The 5705-nt window shown below is 39.3% G+C and overlaps 1 long non-coding RNA gene across 1 annotated transcript; it reads right to left on the reverse strand.

Moving 5' to 3' along the window:
* Positions 1–669: 669 nt before the first annotated feature.
* Positions 670–4314, reverse strand: LOC144322953 (uncharacterized). The gene is made up of 3 exons (XR_013388533.1): positions 3826–4314; positions 2984–3452; positions 670–2079 (listed from the first exon to the last, which is right to left on the reverse strand). It is a non-coding gene; the product is annotated as an uncharacterized LOC144322953 (long non-coding RNA).
* Positions 4315–5705: the final 1391 nt, after the last annotated feature.

The following is a 5705-nucleotide window of genomic DNA, read 5'->3' on the forward strand; positions in this document are numbered from 1 at the left end:
GAATACAAACACGCTTTCAGCTAGGCCTATGCTATACCCTATAACAATTGAGGGAGGGAAATCAAGTTGTTTATATGATTGCGATGTTCGTGTAAGAGAAAACAGAATTTCAAAACAATTTGCTAGTGTAAGGGTTTCTCCTGACAAGAGTCTTCTAATTTAAACTTGGAACTTTAGTAAGAGCTTCAAAGTCACTTTAGAGTGTTACTCCCAACTATTTTCTTGTCCATGAAAATATTTTAATGCTTCCCCTCTAGTCTGGTGATCCTGGCTAATCATCATAAATACTTTGGGACCATTTGAAAAACACAGATTCCTGGGCCCACTGTGGACCTAGGTTGCTGGTGAGAAAATATATAGAAAATCAATCAATCATCAATCAACCAATCAATCCTTTTTTGACCTACTATGTTGACTTATGTAGAGGCTCTGCAACTCTGTATTGGGAACTATCACCCTCAGCAAAAATCAGGAGTTTGTTAATTTTACCTTACTAGGTTGATCCAGCCATTCCCAAATAGAATGCTGTGGGACAGTGGTCAATGCCCCAATCCAGGGCGACTGGGGTACAAAAGTGTCAGGAGGACAGGAAGAGTTATGAGAAAAAGAATGTAAAGATAGTCTCTTAAAAATCTGTATTATATATTTTTTATTTTAGAAACAACTGTATAAGCTTGAAAGCCACCAAAAGGTTTATTTATACTTAATTTATATTTGTACTTAATTTACTGATTTATACTTAAATCAGTAAACCTTTAAAATGTTAGATTACTTTCAGTATTGTATTTCTTGGTCTTTTTTTTTTTTTTTACAGGTTTTCAAGATTTGTTAGTTGTGGTAAAATACACATAAAATTTGCCATTTTTAAGTCTACAGTTAAGTAGACTACAGTTAAGTAGTGTTAAGTATCTTCACAACGTTGTGCAACCCATCTCCAGAACTGTTTCATCTTGCAAAACCGAAACTTTACCCATTAAAAGTTAAAAATATCTTATTTCCCCCACTCCAGCCCTTGGCAAACTTCATTCTACTTTCCTTTCTCTCTCTCTTTTTTTTTTTTTTTTTTTTGAGATTTTATTTATTTCAGAGAGGGGCAGAGAGCATGCAAGCATAAGCAGGGGGAGGGGCAGAGGGAGAAGCAGACTCCCTGCTGACCAGGGAGCTCGGTGCAGGATGCAGGGCTTGATCCCAGGACTCTGGGATCATGACCCCACCTGAAGGCAGGCGCTTAACCAACTGAGCCACCCAGGGGCCCCTTCATTCTACTTTCTGTCTCAATGAATTTGTTTACCCTAGTTCCTTATCTGAGTGGAATCATAGAGTATTTGTCTTTTTGTGATGGGCTTATTTAACCTAGCAGTGTCCTCAAGGTTCATCCACATGAAAGCACGTGTCTGAATGGCCTTCCTTTTTAAGGCTGCATAATATGCCATCCTATGTACGTGCTACATTTTATTTATCTGCTCATCCACTGATGGATACTTGGGTCGCTAGTCTTTGCTTTATACTCCCAAAAGACCTTACCAAGACATTGCTTCAAAAACAGTGTTCTCCCCAAGAAGAATTCTACTAAAAAACATTTCTTCATTGTTACCAATAGCAAATTTGTGTTTTGGCTGCCATGTTAAAAAAAAAAATCAAGTCAAGCACCATCAGGTAAAGTATCAATATTGTTCGAGAAAGGTAACATCATCTGAGAGTTTCACAGTCCCCATTGATAAATGCTGTCGAAATTGTGATCGTGACTTGTCTTTGCAGCCCATTTGCACGTGGTAGCTTGGAAGCTGAAGAATTAGTAGAAGGGTTAGCAAAGAAGGAGTTGATGTTGAAGACCGTGTTCCTCGCCAATGTGACTTCATGGATAAATGAAGTTCATCAAATCCATGTAAAGTCAGCTGGAACCTTTATATACATGTGGTAGAGTTAAGGAAATCCACGATCTTTCCATAAACATCCTGTATGTGCTGTGTTAGGGAGCTCCTGGCCTTCCAGCCAGTTCCCTTGCTTCGTTTTCCCTCCACCTCCTCCTCTTTGATCAGAAATACATGTGGCTTCAGTCCTGTATGAGGCTTCTGCTTCCTTTGTGTAAAGGAAATAGAGAGAGAAGGTGTGACTCATGGGGAGGGGGTGGTGCGTAGAAGAACAAGGAAGAGTCGGATCAGAGAGCCACAAGAAGCATGTTAAAGACTTAAGGTAAGTGAATGGACACATCTCAATATTTGCATTGATAAATGGGACTAAAGAGAGACTGTTGGAGAAAACTGTCAGAAGTTTAAAGCATAAAAATGGGAAGAAATGGTACAATCAGCTTTTCGCTTCTATTTCTTGAGCTGAGCCGATGTGGATATAGACCTGCTCTCACAAGTCTACAAACGTGGAAATGTTGACTTAAAAAAACAAACCCACAACATTAAATGCAGGAACTCCCAGGCGTCTGTCCCCACTCAGCTCTCAGAATTTGACAGTTTTCTAGACGTTACCGTCCAGGTAAGAGATGGTAAGGCTCTTCTTACAGCCCAAATTTTTAAGTATTTTTAAATACTTAAAAATACTAACATGGGGGGTAAAGGATGAGGGGTGGGAAGAGGGTCAGCAAAGAATCCACTCCTATTACTCTGGACCTAGAGTGAAGATCAAAAATAATAAGCCTCATTCTTGGGCTTCCGAACAGGTTTTAGTCCCCCATTCTCGGGGTGGGGGGTGTTAGTAGGCAAAATAGACAAGAGTTCCTGTTGTCTAGGAGCCAATTACATTCTAAGGAGAGGGAGCAGAAGATAGATGGGTAAGATATCATCTAGTATTTTAGAGAATGCTAAATGCTTTGGCTAAAACTGCGATGGTTATGAAAAGCCACTTGGGGAGGACTCTGCAATAGTACATGAAGTTCGGGGGGCGGGAGGGAAATGCCCCACATCTAGCCAGCCTGCCATCTTCCCCGGAAGCCCTGCAGCTGAACCACTTTCATTTTCTGAAACAGACTCACCTGCGCTGGCCTGTCACCCCCAGTCTTCAGTTCCCTCCACCTGGAGTCCTGGGCTCCGTGTTCCTCCTGGTGGCCCGACTTTGGTCACAATGACATTAGGGGTTGTGCTAAAGATGAACTGGGTTAGGCTCCCCTATCTATTTTATTTGCCTAATCAGCGCAAGGAGGAAGAAGCTTCAGGGATCTTCCTTAGGCCAAGAACACCAACAGCCTTTGATAGTGATCGGGTTCCTTACAGCAGCATCGGCGAGGTCTGCACTGGTTCATTATCACAACGCTGGCGAACTAGTCTGACCTCCTATGACAAACAGTTTGCAATGTCAGGTGAAGAAACAGGATTCTGGGCAACAGCACTCTAAGGCGGAGATGCAGTTCTGCAGGACAAACATTCACAGTCTCCAGGGGATGAATCAACAGCTCACCTATAAAAACAACACCTCCGAGTATTGCAGGAGCGCTCTTCACCCTTCTTAGTAAACAAGGAGAAACCTAACTTTATGATCACAAGATAAAGAATCATTAGAGATCTAACTTTACTGGGGACAGGTGGGTAAACACTCCCTAACCTTCTTCTGTATGTTTCCGAACAGAGAGTAGGGACTAAGCCAGTGCCAGCTAGCACCACTGAAATGCCGATGGGCTCAACTACGACTTTAAATGAGGGCAAATCCAACAATTTGGAAGTCACTATAATTTTATGCCATGCTTTGTACCTCAGCTTCGTCATCATTCCTCCAAGGAAGGCTTCCCTGATCCCCTAAGAAGGGACTTGCCCCCTCTACTCTCTTATCATATACTTAGCACATTGTGATTGTCTTGGCCTACATTCTAATTTTGAATACCTCAGTAGACTGGGCACTTCTCAGAGCAGGAACTAAATTGATATTTTTCTCAGTTCAAGCCCTAGGTCCAGTACAAAGGCGAGCCTCCTCTGGCAGGCACAGAATAAACACCTGTTGAGCAAATGATTAACAATATGTATGAAAAAGAATATTCATCATAATAGGGCATCAAACAGTTCATATACCTTAAATCTCAGCAATTGTCCACTATTATTTATTAAGATGTTCATTTGGATTTAAAAATCACATTTAAAATGCTTTTTATAACTTTTTTTATAACTTTTTATAACTTTTTTAACTTTTTAATAAAAAAAGTTAAATCTTAGGGTGCCTGGGTGGCTCAGTCGGTTGGGTGTCCAACTCTTGGTTTCAGCTCAGGTTACGATCTCAGGGGCGTGAAATCGAGCCCCATGTCAGGCTGGGTGCTCAGTGCAGAGTCTCCTTGAGACTCTCTCTTCCTCTCCCTCTGCCCCACCTCCTCTGCTTGCTCTTCTTGTGCTGTTTCAAATAAATAAATAAAATCTTAAAAAAAAAAAAAGTGTTGAATTCTGTTCCAATGTTGCCTTCTCAGGGATGCCTTCTTGCAACATCCTGACGTCCTGTACTTTTAAATCTTTTTGACCACAGCCTAGGTAGGGACGCATTTGACATAGTGACTTTGCACATCACATGAAGATTTGCCTTTATTTAATTAATTAATTTATTTTTAGATTTACCTTTAATTATGTGTGATGCTCTTTTTTTTAAATTTTTTTTTCTTTTTCTTTCCGTTCTATTTCATTATAAAAAAAAGAAAGCCAGTCTGACCCACTTAACTGATTTCTTAACCCACTCACAGTTTGAAAAACACTGTTTTATATAATAAAATCCCTGACTCATGAAAATAAAATAATGATTGCTTCCCCTATGGCACTACAGGTGTGTCCTGAAAGTTCCATGATAGCTCTGTTGATTGCTGAAAACAGACCAAGAATTAGCTCCAGCCCAGTAGGCTTATTTTTTTCGGTCTGTTTGGCACATTTTTTTCCCTAAATAATTTTATTTATTCAGTGTTGTTCAGAAGATAATTTTATGCTGTATAAATAAAATTTCTTAATATTCCAACATATTAATTAAAAATTCTTCTTGGGCATATTTAGAGGAGGGGGAAAGGAAATTTAAGTCATATTTGAAGTATCAGGTGCAGATGAAAAATGTCTTTGGCAATGAATGGTTACAATAAGTTTGTAACGCATATATTTCCTTAGATATCTTAAAAATTTCATTCATTTTAGGGGTGCCTGGACGGCACAGTTGGTTAAGTGTAGGCTCTTGGTTTCAGCTCAGATTGTGATCTCAGGGTCTTGAGATTGATCCCCAAGTCAGGCCCTGTGCTCAGCAAGGAGCCTGCTTAGGACCCCCTCTCCCTTTCTCTCTCTCTCAAATAAATAAATCTTTAAAAACGTTTTTTCTTCATTTTATAAGATAGGACTTTAGATAGAAGGAAATTTTAGACTGAGTTTTGATATGAGGTCATACATAATATATTTTTTAGGAGTGAAAAAAAGTTGCATCAAGGTAATCATGACTCAGAAGGAAATGGTCCAGGCAGAAAGCATTCGCAACAATACACTAAAGAGGAAATACAATGACTAATGTATGGAAAAGTGTTTAACCTCACTGGAAATAAAGACATTAAAGCAATAGTGAAAACAACCTACGAGAAGAGCAAATATTTTTTTAAAATCTTGTATTTATTCATTTTTAAAAATGAGATTCTAATATGAGTCAGAGTACAAAAAAGGGGTCATTCATAAATTGTGGGCAGGAGTGAAAATTGCTACAACTCTTTTAGAAAATAATTTTGGGATGTAGCTTTAAAAATATTTATTAAGGTAATT

Source organism: Canis aureus, chromosome 11 (genome assembly GCF_053574225.1).
Source record: "Canis aureus isolate CA01 chromosome 11, VMU_Caureus_v.1.0, whole genome shotgun sequence".
Classification (NCBI taxonomy): Eukaryota; Metazoa; Chordata; class Mammalia; order Carnivora; family Canidae; genus Canis; species Canis aureus.